This window comes from Rissa tridactyla, chromosome 15 (assembly GCF_028500815.1).
Source record: "Rissa tridactyla isolate bRisTri1 chromosome 15, bRisTri1.patW.cur.20221130, whole genome shotgun sequence".
NCBI classification, from domain to species: domain Eukaryota; kingdom Metazoa; phylum Chordata; class Aves; order Charadriiformes; family Laridae; genus Rissa; species Rissa tridactyla.
Window position 1 is genome coordinate 9,001,379 of NC_071480.1, and position 12,723 is coordinate 9,014,101.

A 12,723-nucleotide genomic window follows, 5' to 3' on the forward strand; every position below is an offset into this window, starting at 1 on the left:
TCCAACCATCTCTGCTGACTATTTTGACAAAGTGCCAAACTCTACCCAGAACATCTCCAGCCTGAGCTCTCCCTCCAGTGGGGTCTGGTCTGAAACGCACCAACACGCTTGGAGCCTTTCAACGCTTGAAGCCTTGAAACAGGAAGGGTGCAGCAGAAACCCCCACCACAACAGGGACGCCCAGAGAAGGCAGCAGGGCTCAGATGTGCTCGGCAAAGAGCTCCGGTCGGATTCCACGGGCCATTTATTATCTGTATTTCAGCAACACCCACAGGCTTCAGGCAGGGACCTGCGCTCTGCGCGTACGACAACATCCAAATATAGAGCAATACGACAGCACAGCCACAAAGCTCCGCTCGCTCCAGCAGCAGCCCTCCCCTCCCCGCCCCGGCACCAGTCCCTCCAGCCCCAAACTGGGGAGGACGGTGTGGGACAGCCTGTGCCACCCAGGGAGGAGCCGCTCACGCTTGTACCAGCAATAGGCTATTTTAAGGAATTTTTTCTAATGTTTTTAGCAGCGTGACAGAGCCACCGGCACTACAAAGGCAGGTGGGTAATCACCTGCCAGAGCTGCTCAGGCTCCGGGTTTGGGGAGTATTTCAGCATATGCTGAAAATCCCTTGTCTCTGGTTAAAGCAAAGCACGTGTTTAAATGCTTTGCTGAACAGAGGTGGACTTGAGGACATACCTAGCTCTAGGCATGTGCTTAACTACTTTGTAAAATTAAACTGAAGATAATCAAGTGCTTTTGCTGAATCAGGCCCAAGTGCTTCTCAAACCCCCATCCTTTTAAGCAAGGCATCTTTCATCAACATTTAATTGGAAAACATGCTCAGAAAAGACAGTTTAAAAAAAAAAGAAAAAAGTTAAAGAGCCAGGAGCCTTTAGAGAATGGAAATAAATAACTAAAAAAAAAATAATCTGAGGAAATCATTAAGCTGCACAAACCAGCAGTGGTCTTTAAAAAGAAACTTTAAGTTGTGCTAGTTCAGCATTTGCACATCGATGAGAGACGCTGCAGCTCTAGGGATTCACAAAGGGTTATTTCCCCCCCCAACTCAGGCCACAGTTGCTGCCGCCGGGTCGGGCAGGTTCAGCCTCACATGTTTGCCCTTTGGTCTGGCCCAAAAGCAGGTTATTTTGGCAAACCAGGGTGGGAGGAAAGCTGCGGTAACCGGGGTGCGCTGGGGCAGGCTGTGCGGAAGAGGTCCCCAATCAAACGTTGCTGCAGTGAGCACCCCGCGTATAAACAACCCCCGATCCCCTTTCCGCCTGACCGTCACGTCCCAGCCCTGACAAACCAGCTCCCTGCAAATCCAAACTTATCCAATTCACACCCCCGTCCCAGACAAGCCTCCCCATGGTTTTTGGGCTCCCGTCCCAGCACGGGGTGATGGTGATGCCCCCCATAGGGACGAGCCCCGCCATAGGGACCAGCCATGGCATCAAGGGGGATCGTCCCCAGACGAGCTCGGCTCAATCCGATTCAGCTCCGGCACCATTGGGGTGGTTTTGCCAGGGGATGGGGTGTACGGCGGGGGGGGTGGGTTTAACCAGTGTGGAAAAGGTTTGATAAATGGGATTTGCACATTCTCAGATGTCTTAATACAAAGTAGTAAAGCTTAGATAGAGTTTACAAGACATGGAGTTGTGCTTTGCAAACCCTTACTCTTTTTTTTTTTTTTTTAATAGGTCTTTTGAAGGCTAAACTTACTGCAGACAAAATTATTGACGTGCACGTAACACGCAGATTGTGCCCTCTCCCCCTCGCAGACTTTCATCAAGAGGAGATTTCCTGGTTCGACTTCGGCTTTCAAATCTCAGGCCAGGCTGGCAGCGTTTCAAGCCAACTTGGGCTGATTTGGAGCTTGGATGCAAAAAAACCTCAGTGACCCGAAACAGAAGGAAACGTGCCTGTTCCCGCATCGGTCTGTACCCAAAACGCTGCTGCTGCTGGCCCCGCTGCTCCGGGCAAGCTCGCGGGGAAAAGGGCACCCCAAAAAACAAACCCCTGGCCAAATATCCGCCTGTGCACGCAGACACCACCATTATCATTTATACTCCGTGCAGCATTCCTCAACAGCTCAAGAAGAAAGTGTTCTTTCTTTAGGAGCCTTGCCTTTCCTCTCAACTACAGTTGCCCAAATAAATCTCAAGCGCCAGCCCACCTGACCTGGTTGGGATTTTTTGCTCACCATAAAGTGTCTACCACCGGGCGTTTTCCTCAAAATTTGATTTTGAAATTTTATCAGAACAACAAGAACATGAATAACCTATAATTCCTTCCTGAGCAATTTGTTGTAAATATTTAAAGGCTTTAAAAAAAAAAAAGATCAAAGAATCAAGGTTACCATTGGTACCGCTAAACCCCACGGTGCATTTCTATCCCATTGCTGGAATTACATAAATCTACACGATTTATTTTTTTCTTGCACAGATGCTTGGGGAAATGCAAACTTGAAGATGTGCTCGATGCCAGTGCTTCCCAGCGATGGCTTTAAAATTCCCAGCTCCCACAAACATTCCCGGCAGCACAAGGTTTTCCAGAAGGCAAGTGGAAAGGAGTCCTGCGCTGCCACTTAGTTAAATACTCCCAGGATTCAGAGTAATTACTTCCCAGCAGACCTGGTCAGCTCTACGAGCAGCAGAGCAGAACGCTCGAGTGCATTTTCACATTGGCCACTGCAGGAAAATCCTGTTTTGAAGCCGCAGGGGCATCTCGTGAAATTTTGAGATACAAGACCCACGGTTCAGTGACCCTTTCCATACAGGACGCGGGCTTCCACCCCGGGTAAACCCACCGGCCAGCACCCCTCCAGCATCCGAACCCAATAAAAAGCGCCAAGTAACAAACTTTGGAGCATGTGGAAAAGTGAAACGTCCAAAAACTGGCCTTGGAAAGTTCATGGACTTCTGAGTTTGTGCCTTCAGACCCTGGCTAAGGCGCAGCTTGTGTTGCACGGGGCTGAGCCCAGAGCAGGGAATAGCGGCCGCCAGGCAGGGAGGGTACCCGGGGGCCGTTTGCCAGGGCTGAAGGTAAAACCCTCGCCCTGAAGACACGAGTGAGAGCAGACGGCAGCGTTTTCTCCCTGCCAGCAGGTCTTGAAGGCTTAAAAGCTTTGCTTTGGTTTTAAAATGCTTCTTTCAGCATTGTCAATGTCCAGGGAAGTTTTAAACTTTTTTTTTAGTATTTTTGTGTGTGTATATATAAATATATATATAAAACTTCTAAAAGTTGAAAGAAGGGCAGAAATCCTCTTCCCTCATTTGAATTCCTCATTCGAGCAAAATTCCTCATTGAAGGAATAATATACAATTTATTTTTTTTTAATTTTCAATTGAACGCTCTCAGCACACTGTACATTTGAGACGATGTTTTTCCACAGCCGGGGCTTTGGAGCCTGTTTAAGAAAGCAGAGCGTTCAGAGCGAGTGGGTTACTCAGTATTTATTTGGACAAGTAGGTTTCAAAACCAGGTATTTTGCAACCCCTCGTCACCACGGGTTTGGGCCTGAGGCCGTGCTGCGTTTGGGCCGTGCCTGCTTCTGGCAAGAAACATCAGCTGCATCCGGGCAAGTTGGGCTTGTGTTTTAAGCACAAACTCTCCTTCACAGGGCTCTTAATTCCTCACTAATTGACAGCCTTCAGTCTCGGTACCCCCGAGCAACAACGGGGGCTGAACGGCCCCGTGTCGTGCTGGGCAACTTCAAAGTCATTTTAAATAGCGCGACTGCTTGTGCTATTTGGGATCTCGGAGGGAATCCCAGCTCATCCCCAAAATATTTCCATCGCTTGCTTGTCCTGACCACCCTGTGAACCCAGGAGGTCTGGCAGGTCCAGCGGGGTTTTTGTGCCGGTGCCAAAGCAGAGGTCAGCACAGTGGTACCCGCCCGGAGATCGGGGATCGGGCAGGCTTATTTACCAAAATATTTTCACTTTTCCCGCCCCCCCCTCCAGATAAATAATGAAGGACCTACTAAATTGGAAGCTGGGACCATGCTCGCCGGCTCGACTGTGAAGCTTTTAAAATATAACATTAAAAAAAATAAACAAACAAACAGACAAACAAAAAAATTCTCACTCTTCAGTGTAAACCTTACTTTCAGGGTTTTTCATTATGAAAAACTGCAAAGTAGTGATATCCCAGGTCAAACTGTGATTGCTGGAGACACTGCGCAACTGTATTTCAGGTAATTTAAAAACGCTTCTGAAAAGCCATATATGGGATACTCAATGCAAGCTATGAAACTTCCTATCAAAGAACCTCCCTTATTTTTTTCCTTTCGTCCCCGGCACCACCACTTTTAAGCTGCCCCGGGGCCGCAGCGAGGGGGAGCCCAGCAGCCCCTGTGTTTCCCAGGAGGGGTGACCACATCGCACCCCCCAGGGACCCGCCTTGGAAACGCTGTATTGGAAACAGAGCCCTGAAGCAGCGCAACCCCTCGGCTAAATATAGTTGTGTAAAGACGGTTTATTTTCCTGCAAGAGCGAGGGAAGCGGTGGCTGCCCCCGGGGACTTTTCACACACTTCGGCTCTGGACGAGCCCTTCGTAGCCAGGCTGACGGGAGCAGAATTTCAGTGCTCGGGCACAATCTGTTATTTGCTGCAGGAAAAGCACTGGTGCCTCTGGCAGACCATGATCTGCTTCATACACGCCTTTTGTACCACTAGAAACCATCACGGCTGGACACGCGACATTTATCATCGCCGGTTATAGTAGAGACCCTCTCATGTAGAAGCAGTTAAAAAAAAAAAAAATAATCCACGCTGTCCTTTCCTGCTGTAAAATAAATATGTTGCTATAAGCATCTCTTTTTTTCCCCCTACCCCCATTGCCATTCGCACACAAACGTTTGCAAGAAGAGCTAAAGTGGAAGAACAACCAATCTTTTCCTTTCCTTTCTTCTGGAATTAATTTCCAACGCGTTGGGGTTTTAAATTGCCTGATAGCAAAGTCTAAAAGAAGTATGTCTCCAGGGTGGCCTGGGTGTAATCTAACAGTATTGTAAATCTATCAAAACCAACATAAACTATTATTTGTATTTTTCTGTGTTCACAGGAGAAAAAAACGTATGTACTGAGATAAACTGAACCTTTCTCTTTGAACTTTTTTCTTTGTTTGAAATAAACACTCTGGAAGGCAGCAAGTTAATCATGCTGCAAAACGCATCAGGTTTGCAAATTCAGATTATTTTTTTTATTTTTTCTTTTCAATGAGCAAGTGTTCTTGTGATAACTTGGGGAATTATACTTTCTGAATGGTGGGAAAATACACAATTATGTCACATCCCTTCAAATAAAACACACTAGTCAGGGAAGAAGAAAAATTCTTTTTCTTTGCCTCTGTACTGGAGAGCTTCAGTTGGGGATTATAATTCCTTTTGAAATGCTCCTTCTTAATGATGTTGCTCCTATTCATGTTTCTGTCTCAGCGTTTCTGAATGGTTTTAGGTATTTGGATCTGATTTCTTAACTTGGAAAACATATTTTCCCCCTTATAGAGTAACGCTACGTCTTAAAACCCTTTGTGTTTTGATGTTATGAAGTAGGTACTCTTGACATAATGGTTAATGCCTCGTGGTGCAATTAATCGTCTTGCCGCGTTTCCGAGGGTAAGTGCTGTTTCTGATACAGTAAATCACTCGTCCCCATCGATGGGCAAGTCTTGGGCGGGCTGGGGGTCGGCTGCTCTCCCCCTCTCTGCACAGTCTGACCCCAGCTCGGCAAGAACCTGCGTCTGAGCCCTGCAAGAAGAGACCAGAGCAGCCAGTCCGACCTCTTCCAGTGCCCTCAATCCTCCACCTCCATGTTGTACCCTTGGGGCAATCCCCTCCTCTCCTCACAGCGCAGCTTTCTCCCCTCAGAGCCTCAGCAAGGATGTGACACACAAACCGATAACCGTCAACTGGGCTTGATGTGGGCTCCGGGAAAAAGCTCAGCATCTTTCTGCGGAGCTTTCCAGGCAGCAGCTGGCATTGTTTAGCTTTGAACCTCTCCGATTAAACTTTTCCGCAAAATTTATTTTGATGGGGATTTTTCTTGTTGCAACAAGAAGCCATGCCAGCTTTGGGAAAAGCCAAGCCGTTCCAACCAGCGGAGAGAAATGTGCAAATTGCAAAATGTGGTGAGTTTTTCAGGATGGAACGAGCCCAGATGGATTCTCCTGTTTCCTTTGCCAGGAGGAGAAGTGACTCAGAGCTCGTGCGTTCTATGGCAAAGGCTCGGCACTGGGCCACGGGCCCCAGGGACAGGACTGGGACAAGAGAGCAAAGGCAGGGTTCAAAATCAGACACTTTTCAATTACTGGAGACCAAAGAACAGACCCTGGCACATCAAAGTTGAAGGACAAGCATAGTTTTTGGTGCTTGTTAGAAATGTCTGCTTTTTTCCCCAGAAATCGGCTCCTTGTTTCCTTAGTAACCCCTCTTGGTAGAAGTAAATGCACCTGAGCGTAGCTTAGCAATGGGAAATTTCTACATACGTTGCTGCATCCATTTCCACCCACTCGCAGTGTCTCCATCAGCTTCCATGTCAGCCCTGCCGTTACACGGTGTACGGGCTGACGGCTCCAGGAGTAGGTGCAGTTGGAGACTGAGAAGCCCGTTAACCAAAGTCTTAGCGAAGCCCAAAAATAAACCCTCACCAGTCACCGTTGCAAATGTTGCTCCCAAGGGATGGGGAAAAACGTACGCTGCGATGTGTGCGCATAAGCCTGCCTACGCCTCTGTGTGGGAAGGGGTTTAATAGAGAGCCGAGAAAGAGCCTGCACGTAGGAGGAGAAAAGAGCAGATGTTAGCAGTGCCTTTTTGTTTTCCTGGACGGCATGGCAGGGAGGGAAGATGGAAAGGAGAGCTCCCCTTCTGCAGAAAGAGAAGCTGGAGACGGGTAAGGCTTTTTCCATTGGATTCAGGGGCGTTTGCAAGAGCAGCGCCGGTGAGACGAGGACTGGGGGCTCACTGGCAGCACCACGCAGTCGCCATCCTGGAGCACCAAGCACGGCACGAGCCTTGTTCTGGGGTGTCAGGCTTGGAAATGACTTCTCACTGTGCTTGTGGAGACTGGAGCAGGTCCTTTCACCCTCCCCCAGGGACTCTGGGGCTGGAGACAGTCACAGACTGCCAGACTCGGCGTTCTAAACCTATGGTTAGGGGCTTCTCCCGTCACAAACCCCTTATCAGGTTTCCAAATATACCCATGGTTCCAGTTCCACTACAAAGACTTTGGTGACTTTCCAAAGAATCATCTCTCTCCCCAAAATAGCCGTGTGGGATGCAAGTACATGTAATTCGACGTGTAACGCTCAAAGCAGCAGAGGGCTGGATAATTCACCACATCAGACGGGCGCATTATGCTGCAGGGCCATACTACTGCATTCAATACCTTGAATTTTATGCCAGGCTGTTCCATAATCTACAAATTCCAGATGGACGGCAGCGCCCGGTGAGCCACAGGCACACAAACCCCGCTGCTGCCAGCAAAGAGGCTCCTTCTCAGGAGAAAGGACTTGCAGGTCAGATACAAAGTGCAAAACTAAGTCAGAGGAGGAGCGGAGCTCTGTTGATGTGGAACACGGGACTGGAAGTTCGGAGGGCCAAATAACGCCTGGCCTTGCCACAAACGCCCTCTGTAATTTAGTTTGCACTACAGTAGCTTTTAGAAGCCCTGAAGGTAACCCTCGGCGCTGCGCGGCAGAGAGTCCCCGCTCAGAAGATTTTTTTCAACTTTAAATATTGCACAGAGTTTCTCTGTGCTCAGAGAAGGGCCGGGACTGCATAAATACTGCAGGAGTGTCTGGATTCTACAGGCAGAGGCCATTTGGGTGTCAAACTAATTGTCCTAGCCACGTTTTTATATGTATTTATATATACCTATATATACTTCTATTAACTGGCAAGGGCTGAGCAGGCTGCTCGCCCCGCAGCTCAGCACAGCGGCTTTGCGAGGCGGAGATACAGGGGCCCTTTAAAACTTGCATGAATGAGGCTCTCATAAATTCCATATTTGAGAAACTCTGGCTGTATCCTTTGGTCATAAAAAGAAATTAAAACTGCATATAACATTCAGTACCCTGTAATCCCGCTGCGCAGCCTTGTGCCTGCATAAATCAGAGCCTCTCATGAATATTGCACTGTACCTGCAGCTGCCTGACCCACATGTTTAAAAAAGATAAATAAAATGAAAACAAAGCGACAGTCACGTAAAGGCTTCACAAACAGCACCTGCTTTCTGAAAGCCTGAAAGGTCACCAAAAGCAACCTGAGAAGTACACAGATTTCAGGAACCCTATCAAAACCTTAAAAGGAGGAGAGACCGTGTTTTTTTCTTTCCTCCCTTGCAACAGTGAAGAAAGCCCTGTAACGCACGGCAAACCCTCTGGCAGGAGTTTTGTGGTTGGGGAGAGGGACAAGCTGCAGAACACCCCGAGGGTGGCGAGGAGAAAGGAAGAAAAGCTATTTTATAAGCCTGGGAGAGGGAAGGAGACCTGAGCTTCAACAGTAAAGCGCTTTTCCGCCAGAAATAACTCACAGAAGTTTAGGATTTCAAGTTTTGCCTTGGTTAGATATAAGGATCCACTCCGTTTTTATTTTTTTTAAATCCCAGAATTTTACAGAATAAAAATCTAGGTTCCTGTCCAGCCCCAAAAGAGAGAGCAGGAACTGCTGCTATTAGCGACTTCCCCAGAGACCTAGAAAACGCATCGTGGTGCTCAGGGGGTGGGTTTTGGTGCAGGATCTTCAGTAGAGGACAATAAAATTCAGCCAAGAGATCACCCTCTGTCCCCTCCACCTTTCCCGGTTTGTTTGCTGCCCAGCAGGTCTCACTCCCGGTATTTGAGCATGGGAACATCACAAAGGCAGGCAAGAGACAGCGAAAAGCACAGTGTAAAGCCACCTTCTCTGGAGGGACCAGGGACCACAGACCAAGATTGTCACTCTCTGGCCACTTACTGGCTTTGCAACCTTTCCCAAGTTAACTGCTTCTGCCTCGGTTTCCCCCCTTGTGAATCGTAAAACTTTAGCTACTTCGAACTCCTTGGTGTCCACCAAGCGTCCTAGAAGATACCTGAGCTTTGGCCTGCATGATTTTACGCAGTGGTTTGTAGGGACCTGCTGCACACTACCTTCCCACCAAATATGGGGTTTTTTTTCTTTAAAAAACCCCTTTCAGCTCCTCACATCGCAGCTTTTCCCACATCAACCAGAAACACAAGGCAGCATTGTACCCCCCACCCCCCATTGCTGTATCGCAAAATCCCATGTCTTAAAACATTGAGTGAAGGTTTGTATCGTAGCCAGAGAATACTGTTAAAAGGGTATCGAATGCTTTTTCCGTTGCCATTAATTGAGTGAAGAGAAAACAGACTCTGCTGCTGTCATATCACATCAAAATAATTAGCTCAACTATAAATAGCACAGCTTACTCACTTTTTTGCTTTTCCTCTCTTTTTTTAAGGTCAAGACTGCAGCCAAAAGGAGTAGCAGCGCATCCCAGAAGAGCATCCCTCGCTTCTGCTTGGATTCAGACAAAACAGCGAGGCAAGGAAGTGCATCTGTAATCAATGATCCTAAGGCCACACAATTACATCATGATTAGAAAACTAATTAGTCCCATTTAGGTAAGAAGGGGGGGGAAAGAGTGTTAGCAAGCCCACATCTATGCAAAATTACGTTAGCTTAATTAATGAGCATTTTCAAACCAATTTTAGCTCAACTGCCTTTGTTTTTGTTGGATGGTGCCTCTGTATCAAGTTAGCTTATTCTTTAATCACTTCAGCTTTAAGTAGAGCTTCTACACGAGTCAAATGAGTAGAACAAGCTGTGACACCAAGGCATTTTCTTCACCTTAATTAGGGGGCGTCAACCCCCAAGCCAGAGGGAGCCCTGCCCTTGCGTTTGCTGCAGCTGCCCCTCGTCCCCTCTGTCCCTCGTTAGGGGTTATATCCTGAATATACCTCTGGATGGCACCGTATCGAGATCCTACAAAGAGCAATAAGAATAAGCAGTCGTAGCAACACTGAGCGCAGCGCAGGCTCTTTTACTCTGCTCCCGCACGTTAAAACAGACACAGCTGTAAGAAAGCTACTTATTGCTCGACCCAAACTGCAGCCGCACCGTGTTCCCACAACCTTCCTGCTGCATGAGCTTCGCCATCGTTTCAGAATTGTCACCGTGTTAACAGCAGTTAATACCTCCAGCAGCCAACAGATCAAATCCACACTAGATACCTGTAAATCGTAGTAGCGTTAATTAGAAGGGGTCCTTGAAGTTTCTGCACGGGGGCTCTAACAGAGCTGTTTGTGCGAGGTTATTGTTAGCCCCTGGGAAGCCCTGATGCTTACAGCTGCACTTAGGTATTAAACTCCTTTTCAGTGATGTTTATTTTGTGCAATACACAGTCTCAGTTCCAGTCCAGGGCTTGCACAACGGCGTATTTAGATCCACCTCCAGCCGCTGTATGAAACCTGAAATAATCCTCTTCTTTCTTCCTAACTTCCCAACTCTTTCTAACATCATAAATCACAGACGCCTCACCGTGCTCGCTCGGGGCCTTTCTGCAGCAGTGTGTGAGGGGGAACTGAAGTCTCTCTCCACTGTTCAAAGCAAAAGAAGATTTTCTGCCATCACTGAGTTTTCACGGGAGCCGGTGGGAGTTAAATATCCAGCTTGAAAAATGTATTTGCACTCAGGCAGGTCTGGCAGGTCTTCAAGTGGATCCTGACCTACTCGCAGATATTCCTTCCTGGCTAGTCTCACATGCAACCGTATTTTCCAGATACGCTTATCTACCTGCCATATGCAATGATGTACAACACTGAAAAAAGCAAAGTGGGTGATTACCTTTCCCCAGTCAAGTGCAGTAGAAAGGTCAGGTTTAATGCGAAGCTGAGGGGCGATGAAGTGACACAGAAACCGTACAAAAATAGAGCGTAGCCACGCTGAAAGGCGAGTGTGTCTGCTCGTCCGGGTGAAACGCCCAGCAGCACAAATGCACCATTCATCTCCACAGAGGCTCTTTATTGCTCCCTAGTCTTCAATTTGGGATGTGGCTCCACTTCCACGGGAGATACCTTTTTTAGGAAGAGCCTGGGAATTAAGCAGGTGAATTATTTTCATCTGCGTGGCCTTCGGCCCCCCCGAGAGCCCCCTCCTGCAGCATCCCCCGGCCTGGCCGCAGGCTCCGCGCAGGACCAGTGGCATCCAGCGGCCGCCCGGCTCCCTCGCCTCTCCCCAGAGGAGGGGAGCTGGAGCCCACCCGGATCATCCCAAGCTTTTACGATGGAAAAGATATTTTTTCCCCAGTCCCACCCTTCCGATGGCTGGGGAGCTGCCACACGGCGCACAGGCAGCCCTACAGTTATGTTTTAATCTTGGTAGTATCTTTGTCCGAGCACCGCCGGACTGACAAAATGGGCAGATTGTTCACAGAAATGGAAATAAACGCACAATCCAGCAGCTCCTTGCGTTTGGAGGAATACAGCGGCAGTCCCTCTCCATGCCCTAAATGCAATCGGATATTTCACAACCTCTACATCTAAATTAGATTTTGCTATGTACGTTTTTTTCTCCAATCCCCGCCTAAAGCCTGCAGCAGATTTCAAGGAGAAATTCTGACCACTCATTAGGGTTCGAGCCCCAGATCCGAAGCCCTTGTGTTAAAGATTCAGGATCAGCCACAGAACATCGGAGCGGCTCTTAAAGTAATTCCACAGCTGACAACTAGCTCCTGCTTTTACTCTCCTGCCTCATTTTTGAGGTCAGGATTCAAAGTGCCTTTCCAAACTCAGCTCTGGGCAGACCTGCTTGGGTGGATAAATGCCTTGAAGGTTGTGGGTAAGACATCAAACTTGGAAGTGGTTATTCTTAAAGCTGAGAAAGGAAAGCTTCTGAAGCTATCTATGATAGGTCGATAAGAAATAATGGAGAATTGTTTCTTTTAAATACAAAGAACAATTCAGTCATAGTATGACTCGTGATAGAGACATTATGAAAGTTATCAGATGAAAGTCTGCATGTTAAACTCTTTAATATTGAAGAGAAATGTAACAATTTACTGTCCGTGCTAAAGCCTGGGCTTCCTGGAAGAGTGTCTTGCCTTGCTTCTGCTGCTCTGCATTCCCTGGATCTGCCTCTGTCTTTTAAATGAGTGCCATGAATCACAGTCTAATAATAGTTTTTTAAAGAATTACTTCTTTCCTAGGAAGTCAGATCAAGCCCAGTTAAAAGTGAACTCTGTGAATGTGCCAAATATTTAGAGAATAAATCTAAAACCCAATAGTAATCTGCTTCCTTTATCTACAGATACTGGGCGTGATCCAGATACCAGCACTCCCATTATCTCCCGTGGGCCCATGGTGTGCAGCCTATCAGGGGAGTTTTCAAGGAAAAAAGAAAAATTACATGTAGAACCAAAAACATATTCCAAAAAACCACTAACAGCTAATTCTGGCCCGCTAGAAAATCAATATAGGATCTAAACCAGCCATCTAGACCTTCCCTGTTGAAAGTCTGCTTTCTAGCAGGGCCCCCTTGAGCACCCCCCCTTCATCTGAAATGTAGCACCGCTAAGCAGAGAGCTGGCTTCCAACCTCTTTAAGGCCCATATGAAGAGTCCATGCCCTGCAGCAAGTTTGGCAGTCAGCACTTGAAAAAATAAACTCAGCTACAGAATGATGATTTGCATAGTGCATGGTGACTAAAATTAGCCGGCCTCCTCTCCATCTC